Source organism: Cryptomeria japonica, chromosome 3 (assembly GCF_030272615.1).
Source record: "Cryptomeria japonica chromosome 3, Sugi_1.0, whole genome shotgun sequence".
Classification (NCBI taxonomy): Eukaryota; Viridiplantae; Streptophyta; class Pinopsida; order Cupressales; family Cupressaceae; genus Cryptomeria; species Cryptomeria japonica.
In genome coordinates this window covers 822,317,756-822,343,702 of record NC_081407.1, presented here as the reverse complement: position 1 = coordinate 822,343,702, position 25,947 = coordinate 822,317,756, and positions in this window count along the sequence as shown.

Below are 25,947 nucleotides of genomic sequence, written 5' to 3'. Positions count from 1 at the left end.
ATTTGTTCAATACAATCTAGACATAGAACTAATCTTGTCTATCTGCTGGGCTTCTATACTCTGTTATTCAAACAGGTCTTCAAGCTTTTGTGCTTGGTAATCACTATGTAGCATCCCTGTGCATACACTTGCTCGCATACATTGTTTATCAACAATTTCCTATTTATAAACAATTAGGTAATTGCTTAATCTCCTTGATCACATTTCCCATGATCAATCATAGCCATCAGATCTTCAATCTTGTCCAGGTTCAATGCATCTTTCGATCTGAAAAATGTTTTACCCTGCCTTGGAACTTGCATATTAGTCTTGGAACTTGTGCCAGGCTATTGCGGTTCAATTTGAGCTATAGATCTTCATGCCAACATTTCATTGCCTTAGATTCGTTTAACAAACTTCATTCACGACTCACCAATCATTGATCAGTTCTAGCTCATCGACTTCCTTCATTAAATAACGCATGTAAACATTTAATGCATTTTGTTATAGCTCGGTTACAACTCGGTAACAACTCGGTGAATACTAAACTTCACTCAGTAGACATTCTACCTTCATTAACCGATAGCGATAACCTTAGGGCTTACCGACTAGGTTCTTTGCTTGATAACATAGTATAGTATTAACCTTTACATTTTACAACATATGTATGATGTTAAAACAATCTAAACATCATGATCTCATCATTGTTTGACTTGGTACTAGTTTCCCATTGAATATCTTATTCATCCCCTTATTCATCATATTCTTTCCTGTGTCTTTTATCGACATCTTTATAATCTTCATATCATACTTCTCAAGATATGGCAACATTATACTGAATTAGAAAATCAATTTCTTGAGATCAATGACAAAATAATAATATCAAGATAGTAAACATCTTTAATCAGTTATATCCATAATCATCAACAACCTTCTCCATATGCTTATGAAATGCCAATAATCTTTCATTGTCTGTTATAATGCAATATTTCCAACAATCTCCCCCTTTGGCATTGATGGCAAAACCAATTGGTTTGACATTAAAAGATTCAGATTGCTGTGATTCTGAAATGCTGAAATTCTCTCCCCCATACATTAGACTTCTCCTATTTTCAGTCTTCTTTCCAATCTATAGTCTGCTCAGTTTTCTTTTAGTCTTCTCCCCTGATAGGTCTTCTTCCTCTTTATAGTAGTCTTCTCCCCTTTATAGTAGTCTTCTCCCCCTTTGACAACAATGCCAAAAAGTAAAGAACTAAAACATAATTACTTTATGCGAGAAGTTATTTCCTGCTATTGTGTATCAACTAAGTCTCGGTCAGAGCATTTGTCTTCAATTCTTGTTCCCTGTAATATTTTCTATATTATTTCCTGTACACCTTTAGAAAAGATCCTAAAGTGTATAAATCAGCATCAACTCCCAAAAGATATTCATTAGAGTCATCGGATTGATGCTTTCACCGAACTCGTCTAGTGAGTAAAAGATAGGGGTAGGACCCCTAACTTACTTCTGAGATATTCAAAAGTGTCCCTTGGTAGTGGTTTGGTGAAGATATCTACTATTTATTCCTTTGTGCTAACATACTCCAATACGACTTTCTTCTCTTGAGCTTCTTCTCTAAGATAATGATATTTGATAGATATGTGCTTTGTCTTAGAGTGCATAATAGGATTCTTTGAAATATTAATGGCACTAGTATTGTCACAGAATATAGTTACTGGCTCGGTAAGTTTCTCATTTATACCTTCCAACAGTTGTTTGATCCATGCAATGTTGGTACAATTCAATGTTGTAGCAATGTATTCAGCTTCTGCTGTTGACTGTGAAACACATCCTTGTTTCTTGCTAAGCCAACTCACTAGTCTTTCTCCTAAAAAGAAAGCTCCTCCACTTGTGCTTTTTCTGTCATCAATGTTGCCTGCCCAATCAGCATTAGTATAAACTTTTAAATCAAAATCATTTCCTTTCTGATATACTAAGCAATAATCCTCTATGCCTTTCAAGTATCTAAAAATTCTTTTGATTGCTATCATGTGTGTTTCCTTAGGATCTACAGAGAATCTTGCAACTATACCTACTGCATGTGCTATATCTGGCCTGCTGTGAACAACATATTGTAGCTTTCCAATCATGGATCGGTAAAGTGTCTCATCAAAAAATGCAGATTCATCATTCTTTGATAATTTACAGTTGGTAATCATAGGAGTACTTACTGGTTTTGAATACTCCATTCCAAATTTCTTCAAGATTTCCTTTATGTACTTGGATTGAGTAATGAAAATCTCATTTTTCATTTGCAGTATCTGTAAACCTATAAAATACTTTATCTCACTGATTAATGACATCTCAAATTCTTTTCTCATTTCATTTCCAAAGTTCTTGCATAAAGAGTCATTTCCACAAAATATAATATCATCAACAAATATGGCTGAGATCAGTATTCCATTTTCATCATTCTTCATGTACATGTTGCTATTCTCACTTGTCCTTATAAAACCAATCTTAATCAAATAAGAGTGCAATCTTTCATACCATGTTCTTGGTGCTTGTTTCAAACCATACAAAGCTTTTTTCAATTTACATACCTAATCTTTATTCTTGTCTTCAACAAATCCTTCAGGTTGTTCAATGAAAACTTCTTCTTCTAATATTCCATTCAGAAATGCAGATTTGACATCCATTTGATATATCTTGAAATTTCTGAAAGCAGTATAGGCCAACAATGTTATTACTCCTTCAATTCTAGCAATAGGTGCAAAAGTTTCACCATAATCAATTCCTTCTTCTTGAGCATAACCTTTGCAAACTAGTCTTGCTTTGTTTCGAATGACCTCTCCTTTTTCATTTAGCTTGTTTCTGAAAATCCACTTTGTATCGATTACATTTTTGTCCTTCAGTCTTGGGATTAGTGTCCATGTGTCATTCTTCTTGATTTGATTAATCTCTTCTGTCATAGCATTTATCCAATTTTCACTGTTAAATGCCTCTTTCACTATTCTCTGTTCAAATTCAGATATCAAACATGTGTTCTGTCTCAGTTTGTTCCTTGTCATCACTGGATCATCCTTGTCTCCTATAATCTAACTTGGTGCATGATGTCTTCTGACATACTTGGCTAATATAGGATCAGTAGGCTCTGTATGATCTTCTTCATCACTCGGTAACTGGATATTCTCTTCATTTTCTTCAACAATCTTCTCAGTTGAACATAGACAAATTCATCATAGTCTTCTAGTTCCTTGGAATTTCCTTCATCATTTCTTTCTGCAAATTCATCAATTTTCACATTTGCACTTTCTACTATTTTGTTAGATGATTTGATCAGACATTTAAATGCTTTGCTTCTAGAAGAGTAACCTAGAAACGTTCCTTCTTCACTTTTCTGATCAAATTTGCCATTTCCATCATCTTTATGAACATAACATCTACTTCCAAAGATTTTAAAATAACTTACATTAGGTTTCTTATCATACCAGATTTCATATGGTGTCTTCAAAGTACCTTTCTTCAATTGAACTCGGTTCAAGGTGTAAACTACTGTGCTTATTGCTTCTCTCCAAAATGTTTGTGGCACCTTCTTTACAATCATCAGTGTTCTAGCACAATCCATAATAGATCTGTTTCTTCTCTCAGCTATTCCATTTTGTTATGGAGTTCTCGGTGCAGAGACTTGTCTTTTAATACCATGATCATTGCAAAATAAGTTGAACTCATCAGATGTGAACTCTCCTCCTCTATCTGATCTAAGACATTTTAGTTGTCTTCCTGTTTCATTTTCAACTCTTGCCTTGTGCCATTTAAACATTTGAAAAGCTTCTACTTTTTCTTTTAAAAACATTACTGACATCATCCTTGAATAGTCATCCACAATAGTATGAAATATTTATCACCATAATAACTTTGAACTTTCATAGGACCACAAAGATCAGTGTGCACTAGATCTAAAATTCCTTTAGAAGTGTAAGACTTACTTGTAAAACTTGATCTTGTCATCTTACCCATCTGGCATCCTCGGCACATAGCATTCTCAGGTTTTTCAAGACTCGGTAGACCTCTTACTCTGTGCTTCTTGCTTATTTTGATTAGATTATCAAAATTGACATGACAAAACCTTTTATACCATAACCAGGTATCATCTAACTTTGCATGCAAACACTTATTCCAAGTTGAGTCAAGGTGAAATGTGTTACCTTTTGTTTGTGTCTCGGTAGCAACTAACTTTCCATTTTTGTCATGAACTTTGACAATTCCCTTCTGAAATTCTATTCGGTAACTTGTGTTGTTTAGCTGTGCTACACCCAATAAACATCATTGCATCTTGCATTATCAAGAAGTGTTATAGATCCTTTACCTCTCACCGGACATGGTGCATCATTACCAAATCTAACATAGCCTCCATCATAATCTTCTAATATAACAAACTTGTGTTTATCTCTTGTCATATGATGTGAGCATCCGCTATCTATAATCCAAGAATCATTAGTGTTTATGTGAGATATTAGGGATTTTTATTCATACCTCTTCATCTGATCCATCCTTGATAGCCACATAAACTACTTCCTCTGTATCAGTCTCATCTAATTTATCATCATTGGATTCCTCATAAGCTATTAGGCATGTCTTTCTATCTCTTCTTCTGAAGTCTCGGTGTCCTCTGTAATGATTATCTTTCTATCTATCATCTTCGTAATCTCTCTTTTCAGTATAATCTTTGTCAGGACAGTTAGAAGCCATATGTCCCATTTTATCACAATTGAAACATTTCAAAGGTAGTTTTCCTTTATACTTACCTTTGCCTCTCAATAACATTTTGGCTAATAGTGCTTCAAACTCTTCTTGCTTTCTGATTTCCTCATATAATTTGTGTATTGCCTCCATGTTCTTATGAAATATTTCACTTGCTCGACTGTGATCTCCTTTAGGGTACTTATACTTTCTTTCATTGAAATCATTAGATTCATCAAGATGAAAAGAACTAAATGCAGATTCAACTTTATTTACCGAAGATCCACTGTTATCAAAATTAATTAACTCAAATGCATGTAGCTTACCAATAGTAGCATCTAAAGAAGCTAGCATATTAGGTATAGACCTTAATTCATTGATTGTAGAGGCTTGGATTGCATAAGCTGGTAGAAGGGTCCTTAACAACTTACTTGTTATATCCTTTTCTTCAATAGTTCCACCTGCTCCTTTGATTTGATTGACAATCTCCTTTAGTCTTGTATTGTACTGAGTTATGTTCTCACCTTCATTCATCCTCATAGATTCAAGTTGTCCTCTTAGACTATCTACTTTTTCTCTTCGAACATGTTCATCTCCTCCATATACTGATATGAGCTTATCCCACATTGCCTTTGCATCATTGCAGCCTTCTAGATCATTAAACTTTGAATCGGTCAATGCAGATGTTATTTCAATCATTGCTTGAATATGTTCTTGCTTTGTCTTATCTCTTCCATAGTCAATGGATAGGTGCTTGGTGTGACAAAATCATTTTCCAGATAGTATACAACATATTCTCCAACTCCTAATATATGTAGCTTCATCCTTTTCTGCCATGTAGAGAAACTTGACTTGTTCAGCTTCGGTGCATCCCCCTTATACATCTTTGGATCTTTAACTCAAGTGCCTTCAAACTTTCCTTCTGGAGTCCAAAGCTCTGATACAAATTGATAGTTCTGATACTTAATATAAGTACAGATCCAATAGCCAACAAGATGAGAGGGGGGGGGGGTGAATCATACAAACTTAATCTCTCATAAAAACATCATATTCAACCTCGCTAACATATATTTCAGTAATATAACCAAAACTGTTAAACATGCAAACTCAAAAGCATATGAACATCATAAACCTCATAACACCAGATTTAACGTGGAAACCCAAATAGGGAAAAACCACTGTGAGATTTCGGACCCACTAAGAAATATACTCTTCTAGAATATGCTTGGTTAAAAGCAAATCCTGTTAAAGATTACAAACACATTGTTAGATGTGACCTGGTTAAGGGATTTCCTTCAGATCTGTTAGGATCTTCACCTTGTTAGAAGTGACCTTGTTAAAGGATTTTAAAAACTCAATTAGAATGTCACCTTGCTAGAGGGTTTTACAAATAAGACTATCAAGTCCACTCGGTTAAGAGATTTTCTGCCACTTTCACAAAATAACAGTAATAAAATCTATCTGCAACTTCACATCTAAAATGCTAAAGCAGATTCTTATTTGTTCAATACAATCTAGACATAGAACTAATCTTGTCTATCTGTTGGGCTTCTATACTCTATTATTCAAATAGGTCTTCAAGCTTTTGTGCTCAGTAATCACTATGTAGCATCCTTGTGCATACACTTGCCCGCATACATTGTTTATCAACAGTTTCCTATTTATAAACAATTAGGAAACCACTTAATCTCCTTGATCACATTTCCCATGATCAATCATAGCCATCAGATCTTCAATCTTGTCCAGGTTTAATGCATCTTTTGATCTGAAAAATGTTTTAACCCGCCTTGGAACTTGTATATTAGTCTTGGAACTTGTGCCAAGGTATTGCGGTTCAATCTGAGCTGTAGATCTTCATGCCGACTTTTCATTGCCTTAGATTCGTTTAAAAAACTTCATTCACAGCTCACCAATCATTGATCAGTTCCAGCTCATCAGCTTCCTTCATTAAATAACAAATGTAAACATTTAATGCATTCTGTTATAGCTCGGTTACAACTCGGTAACAACTCGGTGAATACTAAACTTCACTCGGTAGACATTCTGCCTTCATTAACTGATAGTGATAACCTTAGGGTTTACCGACTAGGTTCTTTGCTTGATAACATAGTATAGTATTAACCTTTACATTTTACAACATATGTATGATGTTAAAACAATCTAAACATCATGATCTCATCATTATCTGACTCAGTACTAGTTGCCCATTGAATATCTTATTCATCCCCTTATTCTTCATATTCTTTCCTGTGTCTTTTACCGACATCTTTATAATCTTCATATCATACTTCTCAAGATATGGCAACATCATACTGAATTAGAAAATCAATTTCTTGACATCAATGACAAAATAATAATATCAAGACAGTAAACATCTTTAATCAGTTATATCCATAATCATCAACAACCTTCTCAATATCCTTATGAAATGCCAACAATTTTTTATTGTCTGTTATAATGCAATATTGCCAACAGAATAACTGAAATACAAACATGATAACCATTAGCATCTAGAATCCCTACTAGAAGCCGCACCAACACCACTTATCAGATTCATCAAAAGATCTTCAACAAAGTGTTAATCTCAACCAGTGCTGAGAGGGGAGGGGTGAATCAATACTATACCAATTATTACGGATTTAACCTTAATCAAAACTCCTTATTAAAACTTAACACTTATCAGTATAAGCAGTATTGATAAGAAACATGCACACAAAAATGTAACACACAAGACAACCAAGATTTAACACATGGAAATCCAAATGGGAGAAAACCACAGTGTTAGTAGAAACTCATAAAATCTGCACTCTTTTGGAGTATGCCAGATTACAAAGACATTGCTAGGTGCCACACGGTTAAGGGATTTTCTTTAAGGCCTGTTAGAACCTTTACCCTGTTAGAGGTAGCCTTGTTAAACAAATTAGAATCATCATTTAAGATGTCACCCGCATAAGGGATTTTACAAAGGGACCTTTTAAAGTCCACCTGGTTAAGGGATTTTACTATTGTAGTTATTAGAAAATAATAGAGAGAATGATCTGTTATAATAGCTACTCTTCGCTTAATCAGATCCTAATAAAGCTCTTTGGTTTGACCACTGGTTACACTTGCTCTACATTCTTTCTCTACTCTTCATACTATCTAAGCTCTGCACACTCTCTTTACCACTCTTCTTTTCACTTAGCATTTCTGCTCTGTACTCATCTTGCTGGATCGCCTCTCCTTGGAATTGCACTTTTGCAATGTTTACGATCAAACTTTTTGGTTTTCGCCAGAAGCCTTTATACAAAACTCAGTAGTTATTAATTTCGAAACTTTCCAAATCTTCCCACACTCTCCATCGATCTCACCAATGACTCATCCTTAACTGCCTCTTCAACTTATAATTTCACCAACCTCTGGGTCATGTTTTGTCTTTTTAATCCAAACCGGAAAATCCACACAAATCTCACCTTAACTGATTGTTAACTGTAGTAGACTTCACTATCTATTTGTTTGATGATATCTTGCCATGACTGACTCACTTTTGGTTATTGCATCTAGCTTACCGGTCACTACTCCGAGATTCCCGAAGGATATCATGCTTCAACCTGTATCACCAGTGTAACTTTTCACCTTTTGCCACCAGCCACTGATCATTAGTTGGACTGATCACTTGTCTACCTAGAGTGTTCTGGTCATGCATAAGTCTAGTAAACTACAATCAGAGTCACATCTTCTAACCACATCATCATTTCATCTGCCAGTTTGAAGAAATTGATCTCAATACCTATTGGGTGCTTAACTGACCGGTCAGCTACTCTGTTTTCCCTTCAACCGATTAACCTTCTAACAACACACTGCTTAAGTGTGTCAATGATACATATTTGGGAAGCAATAGATCCTCCATACTATTTTCAGTCATGAGTAAACCATTGAGGTTTACCACATCTTCTTTCCTATGAGCTTGGCCTTATTCATCGGTAAGTGTTGTTCATCAATGAGAATACTAACTGATGAACCGGTTGTGCCAACTACATCAATTATTCCAACAATCACCCCCTTTGGCATTGATGGAACCACTTCAAACTTATATTATAGGAACCAATCACTTCTACTTCTGTTGTTCTTGAGTAAAAATCTAACTCCCCCTTTCACTAGCTTCCACTCAAGTCACATATGACTTCACTCCCCCATTGACAACAATGCCAAAGGTATAGTCTAGATAACCTAATGCACATATTGTTAGAAACCAATAACACTGAGAGGAGGGGTGAATCAGTGTTATACCAAAATGATAAGTATAGCCTTATTAAAACATGCATACACCAACCGGTATACCGGTACATACAAAATTGAAAGAAGTAAAGCAACCAATAAGCTAATCACATAAATGAAAATCATAACACATAGATTTATAAGTGGAAAACATCAAAGAGGAAAAACCACGGTGGATTTGTGACCCACAATATCAATCCACTGGCCATATGAAGAGATATTACAAAATTTGACGGGCCTTCACTTGTAGGAAGGCTTATAGCCTAGAGCACACTGCTCAATCACAAAAGAGACTGACTGACTACATAAAATTCCAGACTACAATCTAGAGAAGTGTGGACTACTAAGATAGCATCTTCTATGCCAGAATATAGTTCCAGTTTAAGCTATGTCTATTTCGATATAAATCCCCAAACCCTTTACCAGAATAACCCTTACAATAATTTCCTCACATACATAATCTCTCTGAGCCATTTCACATCATATTACATTCACATATCCATAATCTCCTATCTCATGTCTCTTCTCTCTCTATATCAAAAATGATCTATCAAATTGTTCTATATACCCTATACAAGTTTACATGCCTTATGTCGGCTTACAAAGATATATACAATATCAAATTACATGTCAAACAGATAACATAAATGCATAAACAATAAAATCAATTTTCGATATTGGATCCAAGATATGTCAGCCTCCAATACCAATAACCTTTACTAAACCATGTCGGCCTGCATTGCCAGTAACCAAAGAAATCCTCCTATCCTGCTGGTGCCGGTGACAGTGAAGTATCTGTGAAGTGCCTGTCAATACACCATAGAACCAAAACATGAAGCCAAAACACAATACCATCTTTCCATCAATGAAAACATAGTGAAACCAACCAATTGAGTGTCAATTACCAACAATCTCGCCCTTTGGTATTGATGGCAACACTCATGTGAAAAATGGTCAAGGTTTCGTCTATCGGTTTCATCCTGCCCTGCTCCCCCTGAGCTGAATATGCAAAATACTCCATATATCCAAAAATTCATAACTCCACAACTCCCCCTAATGTATACAACTATTTTATTCTTCTTCACATCTATACTACTTCCCCTTTGACATCAATGCCACCAAAAATTCTAAAAGGAATGTCAAAGAAAAAGAACAGTACAATGAATATCCCAAAATGTCTTACTGGAGCCTAACCAACTTCAAAATTTATGGATAAGCCTTCTCCAGTAACTCCGGATAAGTATCCCAACCGGTTTTGAATGTGCCGGAAATAGATACAAGTCCACTCAATAAATGTACAAAATATTCTTTCTCATTTACCTCTGTCAGTGTGGGCTTTCCAACAATATCCATGCATTCTTTCTTGTGTACACTGAGTGAATGCAACCGGGGAATCACCAAGCCTCTTAGACAACTATCTCTTCTAATTATTTTGTCTCTTTCCTTCTCAAGAACAGAAATTTGGTTCTCCAAAATCAAAATTTGATCATCAATTGATGTAGTCAATGAAGTCAATCCGTTAAAAGAGTTAGCTATACTTGCAATTTTCTCCTGAATCTTTTATATCTTTTTATCCACATTAACTATAAGTATTTCAATGTTACAACACACCCTATATATATTTGTACATTGTTTCAAAGAGTTTTCTATTAGTATCAGCTTCTCTTGAATCTTTTTCCTCTCAGTTTCAATTACCTGATCAAATGGAATTCTCTTATCCTGAGTAAATCTTTCTAGTGCTTTCTGGTTTGATATTTTCTAGAAGGATTGAAATTCCTTTCAAATATGCTCAGTGATTACCTTAAGCTTGTTGCATGGGCTTTCTTCATTTTCAATCTTACACTCCGAGACTAGTCTATGTAAAACAGTGATCGATTGATCTATAATCCCTTTATCTATGGATCCCTCCTTCATCAATTTTTGTGCTACCTTCATCAGCGGTTCAGTGGGACTCATCTCTGTGATGTTTTTATTTTTGACCTATGAAGTGTCAATTGACGATAATAATGGACCAACAACCAGTTCCCTTCCGGATTCCCCTGTCTTCTCCTCTAAAGATTTATCCTTTATAACCTCCTCACTTGCACCAGTGGCTTCACCACTTTGTGCAGTCTGTGTAACTGTCGGTTCTTCTATAGGAATAGTAACCTCAACCTGTACATTTGTATCCGAAGGACAATTATCCTCAATATTAGTATCTTGTACAATATTAGTTGGTTCACTCTCTGTATTAACCAGTATCTCAAGATTTGTCTGTACATTTGTATTTATCAGGGGATCAATTTCCACTATCTTAACATTTTTTAAAACTAAGGGTGAAGTACCCATAATACCCTTTCCTTTTCCTTCAACTGGGGTATCTACAATGTATGTCTTGGTTTCTGGTGAAGTACAAAATCCCCTATTTTCTCCAAGAAATTTAACCCATGTTTTTTGAGTCTCCTTTATTATTTCATTTACTCTTCCTAGCATCAGACCAGTTATCCTATGTTTTCTATTGAATTTTTTTTTGTCTATCACCTCCATTGTCTTTTCCATTTCATCAAGAGCAATAGTAACACAAATAGATAAGAACTCTTCAATTTTAATGTGTTTATCCTCTTGCATAGCTGACAGTCTTCTAGCATCTAACATTGTATACAATTCAGCTGATATTTTATTTTCTATTTCTATTAAGGCTTTCTTATAAATATCCAAGTATAATAGGTTTGCTTCCTCTACCTCTCTTTGTTCATCCTCCTCTAAGTGATCATAGTAAAAGAGAACATTCTTCAACATGCCATCTTTAGTGATTTCATCTTCTAATTCTGCACACATTTTCGGTGGAACCTTACCAGAATCAATGTCATCCTTCATCTTCCTCTTTGCAGTATCTGATGCAACTTTAGGTGCTTTCTTCTATGCCCATATTTTGATTGTAACCTTCCTAGCGTGTTGCTTCTTAGCTTTGGCCTTTGTTTCCTCTTTTTTCTTCCTAACAACCCTCTTAAATTCCAATAGTGTCTCATCCTCAGATTCTGATTCTGTAGTAACAGGTTCAATATGAACTTTAGGATCCTTCCTCTTTCTTCCTTTCTTTGGAACAACATCAATTAATGCTTGGATATCCATTGAGACCTTCTACATAAATTTTCTTTCTTTCCCTTCCTACTTCTCTCTTTTCTTCCGGTTGAACTCTGTTTCAACCTCTTGAGGTTTCTGCTGTGCAATACCATAGGGTTTCTTTGCCTCATCAATTGGTGCATCAATTAACATTTTTGCATAGGCATCAAGAATTTGTGCATCCACCTCATAGCCCATTTCTTCAATCCAAATCTTTCGAGGCTTAACTACTTTCATGAGTGTCATCCTTCTTTACCATGAAGCATATGTCAATAGAATATTTTTCTACAATATGCTCAGGTACCTTTACCCTATCCCTCATAGATTTTTGGAATACTTTGAAATACCCCTATACTTGATCATCTCTCTGGCTTCCTAAAGCAACAATTGACTATTTCAATTGTATTCATACCGGGATGTCAAGAGCCCATTGCCTCTTATGAGAACCAGTTGTATCATTAAGGAAATATACCATTAGACAAACAATCAAGTTGCCATACAGGAATTTACCCTTCTTTTCTCCCTTAATTTTTCCTAAGTTTATCAGCAACTCATCTAGCATCCAACCACATAGATCTAATTTCACATTCTCTCTCATCATTTTGTATGTAGCCAAAATGTATAAACTGGAAATAGAATTCAGTCGATTTGACTGAGTTACCTTATACCCAATGATCATGCTACCAAATTTGATGTCCGTGTTGGTGATAGTTCTCACTTTCATGGGTCTTTTGTCAGATATCGCATCAGTGATCTTTCTTATGAAATAATTTGAAACCTTCTTGTCTGGATTTTACCCTACCGATGGTAAACCAGTGATTGCCTGGATGGCTTCCTTGGTGATTTTGTAAGGTCTGTTCAACCATATAAAATCCCCATGTACTCTGCTTAGAACATATCTGATTATCTCATCCTCAAATTTTGGAATATTCAGAATGTCGATAAACCCTAAGTCTTCAATATGTTTGTATGCTAGTTTGATCTTTTTAGATTCTCCCATCAACTCTCTCATATACATGCTCATAATTTCTAAAGTTCCCAATTCCTCAATATGATAGTGAATATATGCCCTAACATCCTCTACATAGACAACTCCCTCTAGAATGCAAGAAAATTCTCCAACCGAAGCTGCCAAGGTAGCCACATGTAGACACCACTAGAAAATTGGCCTGGAGAAGTCTTTGACCTCTATCATAGTTGGGTTTGCAACAAAAATAGGAATAGAAGATGATCTCGCTTCCATGTTAAAGATAAATACCTTTTGATCGATCGTGGTGAAAACCTCCAACAAATTCTTCCAAGCGCTAGTGAGATCGCTCAAGAAAAAATCAGATTGCTCTGAATTACCTTTGATTTCTCTTAGTCGCTCTTAATCACTCTGAAATCACTTTGAATGCAAGGTGATTAACAATGAAGTGTATTTGACCTTTTAACCTTCGAGAAAAACCCTAATCTTCCATTGACATAAATGGCTGCCAGTGAAAGATACTAGATCTCGCTCAAAACATATCCATGCCAGATAATCCTCTCCAATATCTGGAACATCTTCCAGAACCTCTTCCCGAAGCATATGCAACATCTTCATGAATTTTGCCTACCCCTAAGGCATCCGGATCAGTTACCAAATGATCTACCTGTCGGTGTAGGAGCAACCTCTTCTACCGGATAAGTAACCGAGACATTCCCATCTCATGATTATTCTTCAATCTTTCTAACGTATCTCTCAGTATGATCTTGTCGGATTTCACTAAACATTTCTTTCCCTTTCTCATTTTATCCTCCATTACTAACTGGTGGATTTTTGCTTCTACAGAACTTAGCAATATGTCCAACTTCATTACATGCATAACATGTAACATTGTTCTTTTGAATTGTTTTTCTAATACCGGTGAAATTGCTTGACCTGCATTGATTATCCATATGTCCAAATTTTCCACGTGCATAGCATTTAACATTCATTCTAAAATCTTCTATCTTATGACCAAACTTATTTCATTTAGAACATTTACCGGGAGCAGAATCAGGGTTTTGATTTGCCCTGTTTCTACATTGCCTAGCCATGTCACGAAATCTATTGCAAACAAAACATCTACCATTGAATTTATAACCATTAAATTTCCTTACCGATGCCTTATGGTTTTGATCTTCATTAGTAGTACCAGAACTCTATCCTAGCTCAAATCCAAACCCATTGGAAATCTTCAATCTGTCTTTGTCTCTTCAATAGCTCATCTAGCTGTGCTGAGCTAATCTTAAATTTTTCTTCATACTCACTTACAGTAGTTAAATATTCTCCTAGAATTATAATTTGTCTCTCAAGATCTTGTTCATTACTTTGGGATTGTAATCAATCCTTAACATATCATTTTCATGAACCAACGTACCACATTCTTCAAATTTGTTCTTCAGGGATAAAACAAGATTTTCTTCCTTTTTCTTTCTGTCCTCAATCTCCTTAGTCATCTTCATAGTTATAAATTGCATTTCATTCTTCATAACCATGTTCTCCTGACTCAATTTCTGACATTGTTCCTTAAGTGCATCTTTCTCTTCATCATCCTGACTTTGCAAAAGTTCCTTCCTCCTAGCTTGAACAGATGATAGCCTCTCTTGTAGGACAAGAATGAATTCCTTCGTAAAATTCAATTCATCTTGTAGCTTTAAGTTCTTTAACCTTTCAACATCATAATCTTCAAGTACCATCTCAAGTTTCTTCTCCAAAGCCATATCCATAGATTCTAGTTTCATGATCTTCCTCAAGCTGTTAAACTTCCTCTAAGGCACAAGGCTCTGATACCAATTATTGGAAACCAATAACACTGAGAGGGGGGGTGAATTACTGTTATATTGGAATGATAAGTTTTAGCCTTATTAAAACATGCATACACCAACCGGTATACCGGTACATACATAATTGAAAGAAGTAAATAAACCAATAAACCAATCACATAAATGAGAACCATAACACAAATTTATATTTGGAAAACCTCAAAGAGGAAAAACCATGGTGGGATTTGTTACCCACAATATCAATCCACTGGCCATATGAAGAGATATTACAATATATGAGGGGCCTGCACTTGCAAGAAGGCTTATAGCCTAGAGCACACTGCTCAATCACAAAAGGAGCCTCATTGACGACATAAAATTCCAGACTACAATCTGGAGAAATGTGAACTGCTAAGATAGCATCTTCTATGCCAGAATATAGTTCCGGTTTAAGTTCTGTCTGTTCCAGTCTGAATCCCTAAACCCTTTACAGGAATAACCCTTACAATAATTTCCTCACATACATAATCTCTCTGAACCATTTCGCATCCTATTACATTCTCATATCCATAATCTCCTATCTCATGTCTCTTCTCTCTCTATATCAAAAATGATCTATCAAACTATCCTATATACCCTATACAACTTTACATGCCTTATGTCAGCTTACAAAGATATATACAATATCAAATTACATGTCGGCCAGATAACATAAATGCATAAACAATAAAATCAATTGTCGATGCCGGATCCAAGATATGTTGGCCTCCAATATCGATAACCTTTACTAAACCATGTTGGCCTACATTACTAGTAACCAAAGAAAGTATCCTATCCTTTTGGTGCCAGTATTGGTGAAGTATCTGTGAAGTGTTTGTCGGTACACCATAGAACCAAAACATGAAGCCAAAACACAATACCATGTTTCCATCAATGACAACATAGTGAAACCAACCAATTGAGTGTCAATTGCCAACAATATCCCCCTTTGGCATTGATGGCAATACTCATGGGAAAAATGGTCAAGGTTTCGTTTGCCGATTTTATCATGCCCTGCTCCCCCTGCGTTGAATATGCAAAATACCCCATATCTCCAAAAATTCATAACTCTACAACTCCCCCTAATGTAAAAAACTCTTTTTATTATTTTTCACATCTATACTACTCCCCATTTGACATCAATGCCACCAAAAATTCTAAAAGGAATGTCAAAGAAAAAGAAATGTACAATGAGTATCCCAAAATGTCTTACCTGAGCTTAACTAACTTCAAAATTTCTAGATAAGCCTTCTCCAGTAACTCTAGATAAGTATCACATCCGGTTTTGAATGTGCCAGAAATAGATACAAGTCCACTCAATAAATGTGCAAATGATTCTTTCTTATTTATCTTTGTCAGTGTGGGCTTTCCAACCATATCCATGCATTCTTTCTTGTGTACATTGAGTAAATCCAACCAAGGACTCACCAAGGCTCTCAAACTTCTGGCTCTTTTGATTATTTTGTCTCTTTCCTTCTCAGAAACATAAATTTGGTTCTCCAAAATCAAAATTTGACCATCAACTGATATAGTCAATGAAGTCAATCCATCAAAAGAGTTAGCTATACTTGCAATTTTCTCCCGAATCTCTTTTATCTTTTTATCCACATTAGCTGTAAGTATTTCAATGTTATAACATACCCTACATATATTTGTACATTATTTCAAAGACTTTTCTATTAGTATCAGCTTCTCCTCAATATTTTTCTTCTCAGTTTCAATTACCTGATCAAATGCAACTCTATTAGCCTGAGTAAATCTTTCTAGTGCTTGTTAGTTTGATATTTGCTGCAAGGATTGAAAGTCCTTTGAAATATGCTTAGTGATTACCTTAAGCTTGCTGGATGGGCTTGTTTCAATTTCAATCTTACACTTCGGGACCAGTCTATGTAAAATAATGATTGATTGATCTATAATCCCTTTATTTGTGGATCCCTCCTTCATCAGTTTTTGTGTTGTCATCATCATCAATTTAATGAGACTCATGTCTGTGATGTTTTTCTTTTAGACCTGTGAAGTATCAATTGACAATAATGATGAACAAAGAACCGATTCCCTGTCAGATTCCCCTATCTTCTCCTCTGAAGATTTATCCTTTATAACTTCCTCACTTGCACCGGTGGCTTCGCCACTTGGTGCAGTCTGTGTAACTGTCGGTTCCTCTATAGGAACAATAACCTCAACCTGTACATTTGTATCTAAAGGACTATTATCCTCAATATTAGTATCATGTACATTATTAGGTGCTTCACTCTTTGTATTAACCAGTATCTCAATATTTTTCTGCACATCTGTATTTACCGGGGACTCAATTTCCACTATCTTAACATTTTTCAAAACTGAAGGTGAAGTACCCATAATCCCCTTTCCTTTTCCTTCAATCAGGGTATCTAGAGTGTCTATCTTGGTTTCCGATGAAGTAAAGAATCCCTTGTTTTCTCCAAGAAATTTAACCCATTCTTTTTGAGTCTCCTTTATTATTTCATTTACTCTTCCTAGCATCAGACTAGTTATCCTATGTTTGCTATTGAAAACTTTTCTGTTTGCCACCTCAATTGTCTTTTCCATTTCATCAGGAGCAATAGTAACACAAATAGATAATAGCTCTTTAATTTTAATGATTTTATTCTCTTGCATAGCTGACAGTCTTCTAGCATCTAACATGTTATACGATTCAGCTGATATTTGATTTTATATTTCTATTAAGGATTTCTTATAAATATCCAAGTATAATAGGACTGCTTCCTCTACCTCTCTTTGTTCATCCTCCTCTAAGTGATCATAGTAAAATTGAACATTCTTCAACATGCCATCTTTAGTGATTTCATCTACTAATTCTACACAAGTTTTTGGTGGAACCTTACCAGAATCAATGTCATCCTTCTTCTTCCTCTTTGCAGTATCAGATGCAGCTTTACGTGCTTGGTTCTGTGCCGGTATTTTGATTGTAACCTTCCTAACTAGTTGCTTCTTAGCTTCTACCTTTGTCTCCTCTAGTTTCTTCCTAACAACCCTCTTAAATTCTAACGGTGTGTCATCCTCAGATTCTGATTTTGCAGTAACAGGCTCAATATGAACTTTAGGATCCTTCCTCTTTCTTCCTTTCTCTGGGACAACATCAATTAATGCTCGAATATCCTTCGAGACCTTTTGCACAAATTTTCTTTCTTTCCCTTCCTAGTTCTCTCTTTTCTTCTAGTTGAACTCTATTTCAACCTCTTGAGTTTTCTATTGTGCAGCACCACAGGGTTACTCTGCCTCATCAATTGGTGCATCAATCAACATTTTTGCATAGGCATCAAGAATCTATGCATCCACCTCGTAGCCTAGATCTTCAATCCAAATCTTTCGGGGCTTAACTACTTCCATGACTATCTCATCCTTCTTTACCATGAAGCATATATTAGTAGAATATTTTTCTACAATATGCTCAAGTACCCTTACCCTAGACCTCATAAATTTTTGGAATGCTTTTAAATACCCCCATACCTTATCATCTCTCTGGCTTCCTAAAGCATCAATTGACTATTTCAATTGTCTTCCTACTAGGATGTCAAAAGCCCATTACCTCTTACCAGAACCGAGTGTATCATTAAGGAAATATAATATTAGGAAAACAATCAAGTTGCCATATAGGAATTTACCCTTCTTTTTACCCTTAATCTTCTCTAAGTTTATCAACAACTCATCTAGCATCCAACCACATAGATCTAATTTCATATTCTCTCTCATCATTTTGTATGCAGCCAAAATGCATGAATTGGAAACGAAATTTAGTCGGTTTGACTGAGTTACCAAATTTGATGTCCGTGTTGGTTTTTTTTCTCACTTTCATGTATCATTTATCATATGTCGTGTCCGTGATCTTTCTTACGAAATCATTTGAAACCTTCTTGTTTGGATGTTACCCAATCGATGGTAAACCAATGATTTCTTGGATGGCTTCCTATGTGATTTTGTGAGGTTTGTTCAACCATATAAACTCCCCATGTACTCTTCTCTAAAAACATATTTGATTATCTCATCCTCAAATTTTGGAATATCTAGAAAGTTGGTAAACCCTAGGTCTTCAATATGTTTGTATGCTAGTTTGATCTTTCCAAATTCTCCCATCAGCTCACTCATATACATGCCATTAATTTATAAAGTTCCCAAGTCCTCGATGTGACAGTGAGTATATTCCCTAACATTGTCTACATAGACAACTCCCTCCTGAACGCAAGAAAATGCTCCAACCGAATCTTCCAGGGTAGCCACATGTGGATATCACTTGAAAATTGGCCAGGGGTGGTGCTTGACCTCTACCATAGTTAGGTTTACAAAAAAAATAGGAATAGAAGATGATCCTTCTTTCATGTTAAAGATAAATACCTTTTGATTAGTCTCGGTGAAAACCTCCAACAAATTCTTCCAGACGCCAGTGATAAAACTCAAGAAGAAATCTGATTTCTCTGAATTTACTTTGATTGCTCTTAGTCACTCTTAGTCACTTTAAAATCACTCTGAATGCAAAGTGATTAACACTGAAGTGTATTTGACCTTTTAACCTTCAAGAAAAACCCTAAAATTTCATTGACATAAATTATTACCAGTGAAAGATACCGGATCTCGCGCAGAACATATCCATGCCAGATATTTCTCTCCAATCTATGGAATATCTTCCAGAATCTCTTCTCAGAGAATATACAATATCTTCATCAATTTTTCCTACCCATAAGACATCAGCCTCAATTATTGGATGAGCTACCTGTCGGTGCAGGAGCAACCTCTTCTGTCGGATAAGTAACCAGGACATTCCGATCTGATGATTGTTCTTCAATCTTTCTTACCCATCTTTGAGTATGATTTTTTTGGATTTCACTAACCTTTTCTTTCCCTTTCTCATTTTATCCTCCATTACTAACTGATGGATTTCTACTTCTACAAAACTTAACAATATGTACAACTTCATTACATGCATAACATGTAACATTGTTCTTTTGAATTGCTTTGCTAAAATCGATGAAATTTCTTTACCTGCACTGATTAGCCATATGTCCAAATTTTCCACATGCATATCATTTAACATTCATTCTACAATCTTCTATCTTATGACCAAACTTATTGCATTTTGAACATTTATCGGGAGCAAAACCAGGTTATGATTTTCTCTGTTTCTACATTGCCTAGCCATGTGACGAAATTTATTTCAAACAAAACATCTACCATTGAATTTATAATCATTAAATTTCCTTACATGTGCCTTATGGTTTTGATCTTCATTACAGTACCAGAACTATGTCCTTGCTCAAATCCAATTCCATTGGATTCTCCAATCTGTCTTTGTCTCTTCAATAGCTCATCTAGCTGTGCTAAGCTAATCTTGAATTTTTCTTTATACTCACTTGCAGTAGTTAAATATTCTCTCAGAATTATCATTTGTCTCTCAATCTCTTGTTCATTACTTTGGGATTGTACCAAATCAATCCTTAACATATCATTTTCATGAACCAACCTACCACATTCTTCAAATTTGTTCTTCAGGGATACAACAAGATTTTCTTCCTTTTTCTTTTTGTCCTCAATCTCCTTAGTCATCTTCATACTTATAAATTGCATTTCATTCTTTATAACCATGTTCTCCTGACTCAATTTTTGACATTGTTCCTTAAGTGCATCTTTCTCTTCATCATCTTGACTTTGCAAAAGTTCCTTCCTCCTATCTTGAACAGATGATAACCTCTCTTGTAGGACAAGAATGAATTCCTTAGCAGAATTCAATTCATCTTGTAGCTTTAAGTTCTTTAACCTTTCAACATCATAATCTTCAAGTGCCATCTCAAGTTGCTTCTCCAAAGCCATATCCATGGATTCTAGTTTGAGGATCTTCCTCAAGCTGTTAAACTTCCTCTGAGGAACAAGGCTCTGATACCAATTGTTGGAAACCAATAACACTGAGAGGGGCGGGGGGGGGGCGGGGGGGGGGGGGGGGGGGGTAAATTAGTGTTATAATGGAATGATAGGTTTTAGCCTTATTACAACATGCATACACCAACCAATATACTGGTACATACAAAATTAAAAGAAGTAAAGAAACCAATAAGCCAATCACATATACAAACCATAACATAGATTTATACATGGAAAACCTCAAAGAGGAAAAACTACAGTGGGATTTGTGACCCACAATATCAATCCACTCGCCATATGAAGAGATATTACAATATATGAGGGGCCTGCACTTGGAGGGAGGCTTGTAGCTTAGAGCACATTGCTCAATCAAAAAAGGAGGCTCACTGACTACATAAAATTCCATACTACAATCCGAAGAAGTGTGAACTACTAAGATAACATCTTCTATGCCATAATACAGTTCTGGTTTAAGCTTTGTCTGTTCCATTCTGAATCCCTAAACCCTTTACCGGAATAACCCTTACAATAATTTCCTCACATACATAATCTCTTTGAACCATTGTGCATCATATTACAGTAGCATATCCATAATCTCCTATCTCATGTCTCTTCTCTCTCTGTATCAAAAATATTCTATCAAACTATCCTATATACCCTATACAACATTACATGCCTTATGTCGGCTTACAAAGATATATACAATATCAAATTACATGTCGGCCAAATAACATAAATGCATAAACAATAAAATCAATTTTAGATGCCAGATCCAAGATATTTCGGCCTCCAATACCAATAACCTTTACTAAACCATGTTAGCCTGCATTGCAGGTAACCAAAGAAATCCTCCTATCTTGTCGGTGTCAGTGTCGATGAAGTATCTGTGAAGTACCTGTCAGTACACTATAGAACCAAAACATGAAGCCAAAACACAATACCATGTTTCCATCAATGAAAACATAGTGAAAGCAACCAATTGAGTGTTAATTGCCAATAATCTCCCCCGTTGGCATTGATGGCAAGACTCATGTGAAAAATGGTCAAGGTTTCGTCTACCGGTTTCATCTTGCCATGCTCCCCCTGAGCTGAATATAAAAAATACTCCATATTTGCAAAAATTCATAACTCCACAACTCCCCCTAATTTATACAACTCTTTTTTATTCTTTTTCACATCTATACTAGTCTCCCTTTTACATCAATAACACCAAAAATTCTAAAAGGAATGTCAAAGAAAAATAACTGTACAATGAATATCCCAAAATGTCTTACCGGAGCTTAACCAACTTCAAAATTTCTAGATAAGCCTTCTCCAGTAACTCCAGATAAGTATCCCATCTGGTTTTGAATGTGTCAGAAATAGATACAAGTCCACTCAATAAATGTGCAAAATATTATTGCTCATTTATCTCTACCTGTGTGGGATTTCGAACCAGATCCATGTATTCTTTCTTGTGTATACTGAGTGAAGCCAACCAGGGACTCACCAAGGCTCTTAGACTTCTGGCTCTTCTGATTATTTTATCTCTTTCCTTCTCAAGAACAAAAATTTGGTTCTCCAAAATCAAAATTTGACCATCAAATGATGTAGTCAATGAAGTCAATCCATCAAAAGAGTTAGCTATACTTTCAATTTTCTCTTGAATCTCTTTTATCTTTTTATCCACATTAGCTGTACGTATTTCAATGTTACAACATACCCTATATATATTTGTACATTATTTCAAAGAGTTTTCTATTAGTATCAGCTTCTCCTCAATCTTTTTCTTCTTAGTTTCAATTACCTGATTAAATGCATCTCTCTTAGCCTTAGTAAATCTTTCTAGTGCTTGCCAGTTTGATATTTGCTGCAAGGATTGAAAGTCTTTTGAAATATGCTTAGTGATTACCTTAAGCTTGCTGGATGGGCTTGCTTCATTTTCAATCTTACACTTTGGGACCAGGCTGTGTAAAACAATGATTGATTGATCTATAATCCCTTTATTTGTGGATTCCTCCTTCATCAGTTTTTGTGTTGCCATCATCATCAGTTCAGTGGGACTCATCTCTGTGATGTTTTTCTTTTCGAACCGTGAAGTGTCAATTGACAATAATGATGGACCAACAACCGATTCCTTGTCAGATTCTCTTGTCTTCTCCTATGAATATTTATCCTTTATAACCTCCTCACTTGCACTGATGGCTTCGCCACTTGGTGCAGTTTGTGTAACTGTTGGTTCCTTTGTAGGAACAATAACCTCAACCTATACATTTGTATCTAGAGGACTATTATCCTCAATATTAGCTACTTCACTCTCTATATTAACCAGTATCTCAATGTTTGTCTACACATCTATATTTACCAGGGGCTCAATTTCCACTATCTTAACATTTTTCAAAACTGAGGGTGAAGTACCATAATCCCCTTTCCTTTTCCTTCAACTGGGGTATCTACAGTGTTTGTCTTGGTTTCCAGTGAAGTAAAGAATCCCCTATTTTGTCCAAGAAATTTAACCCAAGCTTTTTGAGTCTCCTTTGTTATTTCATTTACTCTTCCTAGCATCAGACTAGTTATCCTATGTTTGCTATTGAAAAGTTTTCTGTTTGCCACTTCAATTGTCTTTTCCATTTCATCAGTAGAAATAGTAACACAAATACATAATAGCTCTTGAATTTTAATGTGTTTATCCTCTTGCATAGCTGATAGTCTTTTAGCATCTAACATGTTTTACAATTCAACCGATATTTGATTTTCTATTTGTATTAAGGCTTTCTTATAAATATCCAAGTATAATAGGACTGCTTCCTCTACCTCTCTTTGTTCATCCTCCTCTAAGTGATCATATTAAAATTAACCATTCTTCAACATGCCATCTTTAGTGATTTTATCTACTAATTCTACACAAGTTTTCAGTGGAACCTTACTAGAATAAATGTCATCCTTCCTCTTCCTCTTTGTAGTATTGGATGCAGCTTTAGTGCTTGGTTTTGTGCCAGTATTTTGATTGTAACCTTCCTAACCGGTTCCTTCTTAGCTTTTGCCTTTGTTTCCTATGGTTTCTTCCTAACAACCCTCTTAAATGCCAATAGTGTGTCATCCTTAGATTCTGATTCTGCAATAACAAGCTCAATATGAACTTCAGGATCCTTCCTCTTTCTTCCTTTCTCTGGGACAACATCAATTAATGCTTGGATATTCTTTGAGACCTTCTGCACAATTTTTCTTGCTTTCCCTTCCCGCTTCTCTCTTTTCTTCTGGTTGAACTTTGTTTCCACCTCTTGAATTTTTTGTTGTGCAATACCACAGGGTTACTTTGCCTCATCAATTGGTGCATCAATCAACATTTTTGCATAGGCATCAAGGATATGTGCACCCACCTCATAGTCCATTTCTTCAATCCAAATCTTTTGGGGCTTAACTACTTCCATGAGTGTCTCATCCTTCTTTACCATAAAGCATATGTCGGTATAATATTTTTCTAGAATATGCTTAGGTACCCTTACCCTAGACCTCATAGATTTCTGGAATTATTTGAAATACCCCCATACCTTATCATCTCTCTGGCTTCCTAAAGCAACAATTGACCGTTTCAATTGTCTTCCTATGGGAATGTCAAAATCCCATTGCCTCTTACCAGAACCGAGTGTATCATTAAGAAAATATAACATTAGGCAAACAATCAAGTTGCCATATAGGAATTTACCTTTCTTTTCTCCCTTAATCTTCCCTAAGTTTATCAACAACTTATCTAGCAGCCAAACGCATACATCTAATTTCACATTCTCTCTCATCATTTTGTATGTAACCAAAATACATGAACTAGAAACAGAATTCAGTCGGTTTGACTCAGTTACCTTATACCCAATGATCATTCTACCAAATTTTATGTCCATGTCGGTGATAGTTCTCACTTTCATGGATCTTTTGTCAGATGTCGTGCCAGTGATCTTTCTTACAAAATTATTTGAAACCTTCTTGTCTAGATGTTACCCAACCGATGGTAAAATAGTGATTGCCTGGATGGATTCCTTGGTATTTTTTTAAGGTTTGATCGACCATATAAACTCCCCATGTACTCTACTCAGAACATATCTCATTATCTCATCCTCAAATTCTAGAATATCTAGAATGTTGGTAAACCCTAGGGCTCAATATGTTTGTATGCTGATTTGATCTTTCCAGATTCTCCCATCAGCTCACTCATATACATGCCCTTAATTTATGAAGTTCCCAAGTCCTCGATGTGACAGTGAATATATGCCCTAACATCCTCTACATAGACAACTCCCTCTGGAATGCAAGAAAATGCTCCCACAAAATATTCCAAGGTACCCACATGTGGATACCACTTGAAAATTGGCGTGGGGTAGTCCTTGAACTCTACCACAGTTGGATTTGCAAGAAAAATAGGAATAGAAGATGATCCTTCTTCCATGTTAAATATAAATACCTTTTGATTGCTCTTGGTGAAAACCTCCAATAAATTCTTCCAGACGTTGGTGAGAATGCTCAAGAAGAAATCTGATTACTCTGAATTTGCTTTGATTTCTCTTAGTCACTCTGAAATTGCTCTTAATGCAAGGTAATTAACAATGAAGTGTATTCGACCTTTTAACCTTCGAGAAAAACCCTAATCTTCCATTGACATAAATGACTATCGGTGAAAGATACCGGATCTCGCTCAGAACATATCCATGCTGGATAATCCTCTCCAATATCTGGAACATCTTCCAGAACCTCTTCTTGGGCCAAATGCAATATCTTCATGAATTTTTCCTACCCATAAGGCATTGACCTCAGTTACCAGATGAGCTACTTGCCGGTGTAGGAGCAACCTCTTCTATTGGATAAGTAACCAGGACATTCCCATATGATGATTGTTCTTCAGTCTTTCTAACCCATTTCTAAGTATGATCTTGTCGGATTTCACTAACCTTTTCTTTCCCTTTCATATTTGATCCTCCTTTACTAATCGGTGGATTTCTTCTTCTACGAAACTTAGCAATATATCCAACTTCATTACATGCATAACATGTAACATTGTTCTTTTGAATTGCTTTGCTAAAACCTATGAAATTACTTGACCTGCACTAATTAGCCATACATCCAAATTTTCCACATGCATAGCATTTAACATTCATTCTGCAATCTTGTATCTTATGGCCAAACTTATTGCATTTTGAACATTTACTGAGAGCAAAATCAAA